Source organism: Anomaloglossus baeobatrachus, chromosome 1 (assembly GCF_048569485.1).
Source record: "Anomaloglossus baeobatrachus isolate aAnoBae1 chromosome 1, aAnoBae1.hap1, whole genome shotgun sequence".
In the NCBI taxonomy this organism is placed as follows: Eukaryota; Metazoa; Chordata; class Amphibia; order Anura; family Aromobatidae; genus Anomaloglossus; species Anomaloglossus baeobatrachus.
In genome coordinates this window covers 69,892,643-69,906,233 of record NC_134353.1, presented here as the reverse complement: position 1 = coordinate 69,906,233, position 13,591 = coordinate 69,892,643, and positions in this window count along the sequence as shown.

Genomic DNA, 13,591 nt, shown 5'->3' with positions numbered 1-13,591 from the left:
ACAGACGGTAATGGCCGCTTGCAGGAGACCGGGAATACGACCGGTGGAACCGTAAGGGACCGGGACAGGGTCGTGGCCTGCCGAAACCGAACCGGGGAGCCAACTGGATACCGGCGCACCAGGCAGGGTACTTAGACCCCGAACTAGGCTATAAGCCACCACCATAGTCAAATCAACTGATTGCGGTCTGGACCTCAGGGGTTCATTCCAACCTAAGTCCCGATTGAAGACAACAGCCCAACCCATCTGGATAGGTGCCACCGCCAAAGGCCAGAGATCCAAAGGGCCAGCGTCTGCGGGCAAACGGGCTCCTACGACACTTATACACCGGGGAGCGGACTACCAGTGCCCAGGCACAGTAGTCAAGAAACACACACAGGTGCAGGAGAAAGGCGGACATTGCCAACCTGATTGGAGAAGCTGCAGCCGGCTGCGGGCCCCGTTCACCACCCCGTTTGGTTTACCAGCGCCTCCAGTGTCTTGTATCAGAGTGAGTACATCAGTGCCCTCAGGCACATGTTGCACCACAACACTTCGCCCTGCACCCCTGCCCTCGCTAACCGGGCCCCGGGACCAACATCCCCTATCCACGGAGGGGTCAACACCTAGCTGCGCCACTACACCGCTTCCGAGAGTCCCCGTACCTTCACCACAGTGGTGGTGTCCACAATCACCACAACCCGTGGGTGGCGTCACGAACTATCATCCTAAAACCAAATACCCGCGCGTAGCGCCAACCCCCCTTACAGAGCGACGTGACCCCCGGGTCCGTGAGAGGCTCGAGCCACCACCCGTAGAACGCGAGCACGGATCCGGTACACATCGACTCTTCTGGCGTCACAAACAGGATTGAACCAGTCTACTTACCGGTAGAAGTGCGCCTTGTAGTTACCGTCAGTGGCATCCCGCTGAAAAATCTGAAGATCCGCCATCTTGGGCGCGAAAGTTTCCCACTCGAGTCGTCTTCCCCGAGCAGTGAAGGGGTGAAAGTGAAGCCCCGCCCCCAAAGAGAGAAGTGCTGTAGAAAAACCAAGGGGGGACGGGAGAAAATGACAGAAAAGACTGATATGAAGTGTACAAGCACAGGAAAATCACCAAAGCGCTCTACGCTGTGAAAAGCAGTAGAAAATGGCACTGGAGTGAACATGTGCCTCATGTAGGTTGAAGCTAAGGATCCTGGGTAAATTTATGTATTTTCCCTCCTTCAGTTTTTTTGCAGTACACAAAAAAAACGGAAGGCACACGGATGACAAACAGATGACATACGGACCATCTACGGAACGGAAACGGATGCCACACGGATGCACCCGTGAAAAAAAACGGACTGTTTTTTGCAGACCACAAAAATGGATCGGTCGTGTGAATGTAGCCTTATTCTGATCTGCTGTTTATAAACAGCAGGCAGAAATAAGTGAATAACGCCCCCCAGCGTCAGAAAATCTCCGGGGTTTCAGGGCTAGCTGAGACCCTGGAGATCATGGTTCAGGCCGGTTTTTCCGGTCCTCGCTCACGTGATCACAGGTATACACCGTATACCGATGATCACGTTACAGTAAATGACAGCGCCGGTAAAAAATTATTTATCTCCCATCTGGCATGAACAAACATGATAAATCTTCTCCCCGGTCCCCTCCGGTCCCCCGGTGTCGCCAAAGTGGCCCCCCGATGCCCTCCCAGAAATCCAAGATGGCCACGCGCACAGCAGCGCGCCAGCCGCATTCACCCTACTCCTCTGATTTCTGTCGCATGTGCCATGACACATGTGACAGAAAACTCCTCCCCAGGCCCTGCCAGGTCACCCCCTATAACCCCACCGGTGTTCCCCGGTGTCCCACGGTACCTGAGCAGTGTTGATCCCCCCACGGCCCTCTCCTTCACAATAGACGCTGCCGCATGCACAGAGCGGCTGTCAGCTCAGCTTCCTGTGTTCAGACACAGTGAGTGGTGGTTATGCATCTGTAAGCTAAATGGGCGGCACGGTGGCTCAGTGGTTAGCACTGCAGTCTTGCAGCGCTGAGGTCCTGGGTTCAATTCTCACCAAGGGCACCATCTGCAAGGAGTTTGTATGTTCTCTCCGTGTTTGCGTGGGTTTCCTCCCACACTCCAAAGACATACAGCGCTATGGAATTAATAACGCTATATAAATGAATAAATTATTATTATTACTGCAATGCCCTGCTCATGAGGTAAGGAACATAATTGATCAGGAGAGCTATATACTACATTTCCAAATGGAGGGATTTGCTTTTATAGTTTCCCTGCTGAACGACTACCAAACATGAGAGTCCGTTATACGCCACAAGAAAACACATCTAAATAGCGAGCTCTGTTGTTAAGTATTCATTCAGCTGGATAACTGGACTTAAAGGGGTATTCCATCTCCAAGATCCTATCCCCAATATATAGTAGGTGGAATAGCAATAATATCAGCAAATACCAATATTTGGAAATGTAGAATAGTTCTCCTGATTAGGCATGCCCTTACCTCATGAGCAGGGCATTGCAGCTTTGGTAGCAACCATTACGACATGGACTCTGCTGCTGTGGACCCGGGGAGAGTGAGTGCAGATTCATTGCACCCACACTCCTCGCATGAAGGGTCTGCACTCCTAGAAAATGGGGGATACGTTCCCTGAGTGTCTCCCCCCTATATTCTAGACGGTCCAGAGTCGTCGTGGGACCCCATTATTTTTTTTCTTACAATAAATTGGTGAAAGAGGAAATGTTTTGGGGACTGTTTTTTCAAATAAATTTCTTTTGTCGATTTTTTTTTTGTTAGTACTGACAGTTTATGATGTTGGGTATCTAATAGACACCATGACATCACAAACTGCTGGGCTTGATCTCAGGTGACTTTACAGCTAGTATCAACCCGATTTATTACCCCGTTTGCCACTGCACCAGGGCACGGGATGAGCTGGGGTGAAGCGCCAGGATTGGCGCATCTAGTGGATGCGCCACGTCTGGGGTGCCTGCGGCCTGCTATTTTTAGGCTGTGAAGGCCCAATAACTATGGACCTTCCCACCCTGAGAATACCAGACCACAGCTGTCCGCTTTACCTTGGCTGGTCATCCAATTTGGGGGGGACCCTACTTTTTTTGTGTAATTATTAATATTTATAAAATAATTATAAAAAAGAGCCTGGGGGGACCTCCACATTGGATCCCCAACCACGGTAACGCTGCCAGCTGTGGTTTTCAGGCTACAGCCGTCTGCTTTACCCTAGCTGGCTATCAAAAATGGGGGGACCCAAAGTCATTTTTTTTTAACTATTTTTTAAATAGAAAAAATTAATGGGCTTCCCTGTATTTTGATTGCCAACCAAGGTAACGGCAGGCAGATGGGGGTGGCAACCCATAGCTGTCTGCTTTATCTGCGCTGAGAATCAAAAATACCGCGGAGCGCTACGTCATTTTTTTTAAAGATTTATTTTTACAGCACTGTAATGTCCAGCAATCAAAATACAGGGAAGCCCATTTTGACTTGAGTTATTTAAATAAATAATTAAAAAAAATATATATGGGCTCCCGCTGCATTTTTTGTATTGCTAGCTAAGGGTAATCCAAGCAGCTACTGGCTGCTAACCCCCACTGCTTGGTGTTACCTTCACTGGCAATGGAAAATCCAGTGAAGCATTTTTTATTTTTTTTGCCAAAAAACTACAAAAAAAGGACGTGAGCTTCGCCATATTTTTGTATGCTAGCCAGGTATAGCAGGCAGGTGCTGGAAGAGTTGGATACAGCGCTAGAAGATGGCGCTTCTATGAAAGTGCCATTTTCTGAGGCGGCTGCAGACTGAAATTCACAGCAGTGGGGCCCAGAAAGCTCAGGCCAACCTGTGCTGCGGATTCCAATCCCCAGCTGCCTAGTTGTACCTATCTGGAAACAAAAATGGGGCGAAGCCTACGTCATTTGTTTTCTAATTATTTCATGAAATTCATGAAATAATAAAAAAAGGGCTTCCCTTTATTTTTGGTTCCCAGCCGGGTACAAATAGGCAACTGGGGGTTGGGGGCAGCCGTACCGGCCTGCTGTACCTGGCTAGCATACAAAAATATGGCGAAGCCCACATAATTTTTTCAGGGGGCAAAAAACTTCTACATACAGTCCTGGATGGCGTATGCTGAACCTTGTAGTTCTGCAGCTGCTGTCTGTCTGTATGGAGAAGAGCAGACAGCAGCTGCAGAACTACAAGGCTCAGCATACTCCATCCAGGACTGTATGCAGAAGGTTTTTGCCCACCAAAAAAATGACGTGGGCTTCGCCATATTTTTGTATGCTAGCCAGGTACAGCAGGCAGCCACGGGCTGCCTCCAACCCCCAGTTGGCTATTTGTACCCGGCTGGGAACTAAAAATATAGGGAAGCCCGTTTTTTTTAATTATTTCACTTATTTCATGAAATAATTAAAAAACAAATGACGTGGGCTTCGCCCCATTTTTGTGTCCAGCCAGGTACAACTAGGCAGCTGGGGATTGGAATCCACAGCACAGGTTAGCCTGAGGTTTCTGGGCGCCTCTGCTGCGAATTGCAGTCCGCAGCTGCCCCAGAAAATGGCGCTCTCATAGAAGCACCATCATCTGGCGCTGTATCCAACTCTTCCAACAGCCCTGGAGCCGGGTGGCTTGTTGGGTAATCATGAGTTAATACTGGCTTTGTTTTACTAGCCAGTATTAAGCCAGAGATTCTTAATGTCAGGCACGTTTGACCCGGCCATTAAGAATCTCCAATAAAGGGTTAAAAAAAAACACCACACAGAGAAAAAATACTTTAATAGAAATAAATACACAGACACATTAGAGACTCCATCTTTATTACCCCCTGTCAGCCCTCCACGATCCATGCTCTTCTGTCTTTCTCGTTCACCAAATGCAGCTCTGCTCCATCACTGCTGCATGAGGGAAGACGCTGCTTCCCGTGCAGCCTTCACTCCGTGAAGGCTGCACGGGAAGCAGCGTGCAGCTTTCACTCCATGAGAGATCAGTGCTGCTGGCTGCTGGCGGTGACAGACGCGTTACCATAGTAACAGGGCTCCGATCATGTGATTCCCGGAGCCGCGGTTAGCGGTGACGTCACCGCTAACTGCGTTGCTATGGCAACGGTGATCTCCGTTAATGACCGGCTGTGTCAGCCGGTCCCTAACGGAACGGGGAGTCGACCGTGTGCTAGAGCATGTCGCAGGTACATGGCGATACACAAATGTGCACCGTGTACTGGAGAGTGCAATGACAGGTCCTACATGACGCGTCATAGTCATGTGACCAGTCTGTGGCCAATGAGATAATAGCCACGTGACTGGTCACATGGCTATTTTGACGTCACGATAGGTCCTGCATCACTGCTGGCAGTGCTGGTCACCGGGAGGTTTCAGCGATCATCGGATGAAATAGCGGCAGGAGACAGAGTGCAGGAGGGATCGTGGGGGCCGGTAAGTGTTATGGCAATGTTTATTAACTGTATGTGTACATTTATAATCCGTTTTTATGTGTTTGTGATTGCCTCCCATTATATCCTATTGGTTCAAATTCGGTTCGTCGAACGTTCGCCGAACTGAACTCGAACGAGACCTCCGTTTGACGAACCGAACTCGAGCCGAACCACGGCCAGTTCGCTCATCTCAACTCTTTAGTGCAACATGAAAGTCACTAAAGGGTGCCAGCTTAGAATATGCAGGGGGGTAGGACATTATATACAGTGCCTACAAGTAGTATTCAACTCCCTGCAGATTTAGCAGGTTTGATAAGATGCAAATAAGTTAGAGCCTGCAAACTTCAAACAAGAGCATGATTTATTAACAGATGCATAAATCTTACAAACCAACAAGTTATGTTGCTCAGTTAAATTTTAATAAATTTTCAACATAAAAGTGTGGGTCAATTATTATTCAACCCCTAGGTTTAATATTTTGTGGAATAACCCTTGTTTGCAATTACAGCTAATAATCGTCTTTTATAAGACCTTATCAGGCCGGCACAAGTCTCTGGAGTTATCTTGGCCCACTCCTCCATGCAGATTTTCTCCAAGTTATCTAGGTTCTTTGGGTGTCTCATGTGGACTTTAATCTTGAGCTCCTTCCACAAGTTTTCAATTGGGTTAAGGTCAGGAGACTGACTAGGCCACTGCAACACCTTGATTTTTTCCCTCTTGAACCAGGCCTTGGTTTTCTTGGCTGTGTGCGTTGGGTCTTTGTCTTGTTGGAAGATGAAATGATGACCCATCTTAAGATCCTTTGATGGAGGAGCGGAGGTTCTTGGCCAAAATCTCCAGGTAGGCCATGCTATCCATCTTCCCATGGATGCGGACCAGATGGCCAGGCCCCTTGGCTGAGAAACAGCCCCACAGCATGATGCTGCCACCACCATGCTTGACTGTAGGGATGGTATTCTTGGGGTCGTATGCAGTGCCATCCAGTCTCCAAACGTCACGTGTGTGGTTGGCACCAAAGATCTCGATCTTGGTCTCATCAGACCAGAGAACCTTGAACCAGTCTGTCTCAGAGTCCTCCAAGTGATCATGAGCAAACTGTAGACGAGCCTTGACATGACGCTTTGAAAGTAAAGGTACCTTACGGGCTCGTCTGGAACGGAGACCATTGCGGTGGAGTACGTTACTTATGGTATTGACTGAAACCAATGTCCCAACTGCTATGAGATCTTCCCGGAGCTCCTTCCTTGTTGTCCTTGGGTTAGCCTTGACTCTTAGGACAAGCCTGGCCTCGGCACGGGTGGAAACTTTCAAAAGCTGTCCAGGCCGTGGAAGGCTAACAGTAGTTCCATAAGCCTTCCACTTCCGGATGATGCTCCCAACAATGGAGACAGGTAGGCCCAACTCCTTGGAAAGGGTTTTGTACCCCTTGCCAGCCTTGTGACCCTCCACGATCTTACCTCTGATGGCCTTGGAATACTCCTTTGTCTTTCCCATGTTGACCAAGTATGAGTGCTGTTCACAAGTTTGGGGAGGGTCTTAATTAGTCAGAAAAGGCTGGAAAAAGAGATAATTAATCCAAACATGTGAAGCTCATTGTTCTTTGTGCCTGAAATACTTCTTAATACTTTAGGGGAACCAAACAGAATTCTTGTGGTTTGAGGGGTTGAATAATAAATGACCCTCTGAATAAACGTTTCACAATTTAAAAAAAAAAAAAAAAAAAAGAAATAACATTCTTTTTTGCTGCAGTGCATTTCACACTTCCAGGCTGATCTACAGTCCAAATGTCACAATGCCAAGTTAATTCCGAATGTGTAAACCTGCTAAATCTGCAGGGGGTTGAATACTACTTGTAGGCACTGTATGTCTTTCTCATCTATCTATTCATCTATCCATTATATATCTGTCTATCTATCTATCTATCCCTCTATTTATTCATTCATTCATCCCTCTATCTCTGTCTCTATATCTATATATTCATCTCTATATCTACTCATATATTTATCTTTCTTGCTACTTCCGTTTTTTTGCGGTCCGCAAAAAAAACGGAAGGCACACAGATGACACACGGATGCATCCATGAAAAAATGGACCGTTTTTTGCGGACCGCAAAAACGGAACGGTAATGTGAATGTAGCCCACATGTGTTCCCTATGGGGGTAGGGGTCGGTACAGAACGATGGTGAGGGGGGGGGGTCGGTACAGAGCGCCGTGTGTGTGTGTGTGTGTGTGTGTTGTAGAGACCGATTTGGGGCTGTTATTTCCATTGCTAGAGTGAAAACAGGTCAGGTGCTGGGGAGAATACTGACAGGGAATGTGTGTGCAGGGGGCGGGCAGAGGGCGAGGCTGGACAGTGAGGGCGGGCAGGGGGCGAGGCTGGACACTGAGGCCGGGCGGTGCCAGCTCTGACTGAGGTTTTGCACAGGAAGCGGTCAGTTTGCTTGTGCTGAATGTAAACAAAGAGCTGTAGAGAATAAAGGGATAATTCAAGAGGAACAAAAGATAGAAAACAAAAAATAACAATGTAGGGGTGTTTTATATGACAATACAGCACAGATTAGCTTACCAAAAAATGTTGAGTTTATGTCGGACAACTCCTTTAACCATCCCCAGGATGACACCGGGGTAGGTAGCAAAGTCTTTGCTGATCCCAGATCTGTTCATCTTGGATCATTTTTGGAAATACTGCAAGCAAGGGTTACTCCAAGTGGAGACATCCTTTTTTCCAAAAATTGGGCCACACAGACACCCCTTCAGTGGCAGCACTTGTGCCCCAGTTGTACACTTCACAGGTAGATTTGCATCAAGCACATTCATAAATACGCCATCCTTAACCATCCCCAGGATGACACCGGGGTAGGTAGCAAAGTCTTTGCTGATCCCAGATCTGTTCATCTTGGATCATTTTTAGAAATACTGCAAGCAAGGGTTACTCCAAGAGGAGTCTCCCTTTTTTCCAAAACTTGGGCCACACAGACACCCACCCCTTCAGTGGCAGCACTTGTGCCCCAGTGGTACACTTTACAGGTAGATTTGCATCAAGCACATTCAAAAATACGCCATCCTTAACCGTCCCCAGGATGACACCTGGGTAGGTTGCAAAGTCTTTGCTGAACCATGACTTGTTCATCTTGGCTCCTTTTTAAAAACACAGCAAGGGTTACTCTAAGCGGAGTCTCCCTTTTTTCCAAAAATTGGGCCACACAGACACCCCTTCAGTGGCAGCACTTGTGCCCCAGTTGTACACTTCACAGGTAGATTTGCATCAAGCACATTCAAAAATACGCCATCCTTAACCGTCCCCAGGATGACACCGGGGTAGGTAGCAAAGTCTTTGCTGATCCCAGATCTGTTCATCTTGGATCATTTTTAGAAACACAGCAAGCAAGGGTTACTCTAAGCGGAGTCTCCCTTTTATCCAAAAATTGGGCCACACAGACACCCCTTCAGTGGCAGCACTTGTGCCCCAGTTGTACACTTCACAGGTAGATTTGCATCAAGCACATTCCAAATACACAAGCATTTACTCTCCCCGGGATGACACAGGGGTAATAAAGTCCTTGCCGATCCATGACTTGTTCATTTTGATGAACGTTAGTCTGTCCACATTGTCACTGGACAGACGCGTGCGCTTATTTGTCAGCACACACCCAGCAGCACTGAAGACACGTTCTGAGACAACGTTGGCAGCTGGACACGACAAGATCTCCAAGGCGTAAGTGGAGAGCTCAGGCCATTTTTCAAGATTTGAAGCCCAAAATGAGCAAGGCTCCACTTGCAAAGTCATGGCATCGATGTTCATTTGGAGATACTCCTGGGAGATTCACTCCGTGCACCACGGTTGTTTGGTGGAAAAGCCGAGCTAAGATCGAGTAACAGCTTCTGCTGATACTCCTGCATATGTGCGTCCCTTTCTATGGCTGGAATTATGTCACAAAATTTGGACTTGTACCGGGGATCTAATAGTGTGGCAACCCAGTAGTCATCATCACTTCTAATTTTGACAATACGAGTGTCATGTTGTAGGTAGTGCAGCAACAAGGCGCTCATGTGTCTTGCGCATCCATGCTGACCAAGTCCACGCTGTGTTTGTGGAATTGAGGTGCTAACCGTTCTTTCTTCCTCTGACATCTCCCCCCAACCTCTTTCAACTGAAATTTGACCAAGGTCTCCCTCATCTGCTGAGTCTTCCATGTCCATGGACAGTTCGTCCTCCATTTCATCATGTTCTCCTGCACCTTCCTCAACATTTTGCCTGCTACCATGCGCCCTTGTTGATCCCTGTCCCCCACGGTCCCATGCCTGTCGCCTTGGTGATGATGAACGTCTGGACCTTGGTGATGTTGTTATCCCTTGCGCATATGAATCCTCCAGTACTTCCTCCCCTTCCTGTTGTCCCACCCCCTGACTCCGAATAGTGTTTAGTGTGTGCTCCAGCATGTAAATGACTAAAATTGTCATGCTGATCATGGCATTGTCAGCGCTAAACATATTCGTCGCCATGTCGAAACTGTGCAGAAGGGTGCATAGGTCCTTGATCTGAGACCACTCCATCAGGGTGATCTGCCCCACCTCTGCATCTCGTTGGCCCAGGCTATACGTCATGACGTATTGCACCAGCGCTCGGCGGTGCTCCCCCAGTCGCTGTAACATGTGGAGAGTCGAATTCCAGCGTGTCGGCACATCGCATTTAAGGCGATGAACCTGCAGGCCAAAAGACTTCTGGAGCGATGCAAGTCGCTCAGCTGCGGCGGTTGAATGACGGAAGTGAACAGACAGTTTTCGTGCCCTGTTCAGAAGGCCATCTAGGCCGGGATAGTGTGTTAAAAATTGCTGGACAACAAGGTTCAACACGTGAGCCATACAAGGCACGTGTGTCAACTTACCCAGGCGAAGGGCCGCACCCAGGTTTGCAGCATTGTCGCACACAGCCTTACCAGGGTGCAGGTTGAGTGGAGACAACCATTTACCAAACTCAGTCTCCAGAGCTGCCCACAACTCAGCCGCTGTGTGACTCTTATTTCCAAGACATTTCAAGATAAAGACCGCCTGATGCCGTTGCGCTCTGCTGCCAGCACAGTAATGAGGTGTGCGTGATTCCTTGTGCGCAGTTACAACGCTGGTGGCCTGACCAGGCAGGATTGGGGTGGAGGTGGAGGACCCAGACGAGGTTGAGGAGGCAGAAGCAGTGGAGGAACTTGGACAGACAGAGGATTGACGCACAAGTCGTGGGGACGGCAAGACTTGTGCAGCAGACCCTTCACCATCTATCACCATAGTTACCCAGTGCCCAGTCAGCGACATGTAACGTCCCTGTCCATGCTTACTGGTCCAAGTATCGGTGGTGAAATGCACCCGTTCACACACAGAGCTTCTCAAGGAAGCGGTGATGTTGTGTGCGACATGCTGGTATAGCGCAGGCACACCTTTCTAGGAGAAGTAGTGGCGACTGGGCATCTAGTACTGGGGCACAGCGACGGACATAAGGTCTCGAAAATTCTGTGTGTCTACAAGGCGGAAAGGCAGCATTTCGGTAGCCAAGAGCTTACAGAGGGATAAAGTCAACCTCTTAGCTTTGTCATCGGTCACAGGAAATGGCCTTTTATTTGTTCACATCTGAGGGACAGAGATCTGGCTGCTGTGTGGAGACGGTGGGGAGTAGGGAGTCCCTGGAAAAATGCAGGTTTGTGAGGAAAGGCCCTTAAAGTTTCAGCAGTGTTTGCTATTATAATAGGTTAGTAAAAATGAGCAGGAGGGTGCAATGCAGAGGTGCTGCAAATTGCTTGGCGCCCGTGGGACACTAATGGAGTACAACAACCACTTTTTGGATGCCACTAAGTTTCAGCAGTGTTTGATATTATAATAGCTTAGTAAAAATGAGCAGGAGGGTGGAGTGCAGAGGTGCTGGAAATTGCTTGGCACCAGTGGGGCACTAATGGAGTACAACAACCACTTTTTGGATGCCACTAAGTTTCAGCAGTGTTTGCTATTATAATAGCTTAGTAAAAATGAGCAGGACGATGGAATGCAGAGGTGCTGGAAATTGCTTGGCACCAGTGGGACACTAATGGAGTACAACAGCCACTTTTTGGATGCCACTAAGTTTCAGCAGTGTTTGCTATTATAATAGCTTAGTAAAAATGAGCAGGAGGGTGGAATGCAGAGGTGCTGGAAATTGCTTGGCACCAGTGGAACACTAATGGAGTACAAAGCCCCTTTTTGGATGCCACTAAGTTTCAGCAGTGTTTGTTATTATAATAGCTTAGTAAAAATGAGCAGGAGGGTGGAATGCAGTGGTGCTGGAAATTGCTTGGCACCAGTGGGACACTAATGGAGTACAACAGCTACTTTTTGGATGCCACTAAGTTTCAGCAGTGTTTGCTATTATAATAGCTTAGTAAAAATGAGCAGGAGGGTGGAATGCAGAGGTGCTAAAAATTACTTGGCACAATAATGGAGTACAGCAGACACTTTTTGCATGACACTAACTGGCAGCACTCTTCAATTAAAATGGCTTTGCAAAAATGTGCAGGAGCGTAGAATGCAGAGGTGGTGGGATTTGCTTGGCACAAGTGGCACAATAATGGAGTACAGCAGTCACTCTTTGGATCGCACTAACTGGCAGCACTCTTTTCAATTAAAATGGCTTTACAAAAATGTGCAGGAGGGTAGAATGCAGAGGTGGTGGGACTTGCTTGGCACGAGTGGCACAATAATGGAGTACAGCAGCCACTCTTTGGATGGCACTAACTGGCAGCACTCTTTTCAATTAAAATGGCTTTGCAAAAATGTGCAGGAGGGTACAGTGGCCGGGTCGTGGGTCAGTGTAGAGGAAAGGAAGCCTCACTTTCTATCCCTCCTAATGGTGAAATGCAGCAAGGAATTCCCTGAGCTTAGGTACACAGACGCTGTTATCTGAAGCTGTATACAGCATTTTCACGGACCTGACTGTCACCTATGGCTCTGAGCCTGAGGAAATTAGCCCTGAAAAGGGCTGAAATAAACTTCTGTCAATAATCTGTAGAGCGCTGTGTGTATAGTATACACAGCAGGACCGGCGACAGGAGCTGCGTGAGCGGTGACTGTCACCCAGATGCAGAGGCAGATAATGGCGTCCTGAGGGAAAATGGCCGTATTTATAATGCAAGGACATGTGACATTCACAGCCTATGACACATGCACTTGCTTGTCTGGCAAAAAGTCCACTTAGCTGTGTGTGTGTCTGGGATTGGCTGACATGCTGGCCCTCCCTACTAGAGTTGAGCGCGGTTCGCGGTTCGTGGTTCTCCAGTTCTAGGCTCGAGTGATTTTTGGGCTGTTCGAGATCGAACTAGAACTCGAGCTTTTTGCTAAAAGCTCGATAGTTCTAGAAACGTTCGAGAACGGTTCTAGCAGCAAAAAGCAGGGCTTTTTACAGCTGCAGTGTGCAGGAGCCATCGCTGGCAGCCTGCCAGAAGCTGGTAACCAAGATAAACATCGGGTATCCAAGCAAAGCGCTTGGTTAGTAACCCGATGTTTATCTTAGTTACGTGCAGGAAGCCCACACTTCCCGCTCAGCTCGCTCCGCCCCCTCCTGCCCGCGGCATGTATACATACATATACACACACACACACACACACTCTCACACACGCACCCCCCCTCCCCCCCCCCCGCTCGGCTTACCTGCGGTGGTGAAGTCCCGCCATCCAGACCTCAGCGCTGTCACTGTCCTCCATGGCCGCCGCTTGTCACATCACCTCTCGCTTCCCACCCGAGACGTCACGGACCTCTCGCGATACTTGATGTGAAGGCGCCGGTCATTGACCTCAGTGACAGGGGCTGTCGGCAGTGCTGGAGATCAGCGCAGGTAATGTACCTCGCTGACAGCAGCACTTGTCATGCCCTGCAGTGACCTGGGCTGACCCATTGATGTTAGCTCAGGTCACTGCATTGCTCTCCCAGCCAATGGGGAACATCCTGCTCTTCATTGACTGGGACAGTGTGGATCGTCATGGCAACCCCTTGGATTACACCAGACCTGGATTTGTTTTTCATTCTAATAAATTGGTTAAAGAGGGAATGTTTTGGGGAGTGTTTTTTCAAATAAAAATGTGTTTGTCGTCTATTTTTGTTTATTACTGACTGGGTTGGTGATGTCGGGTATCTGATAGACGCCTGACCTCAC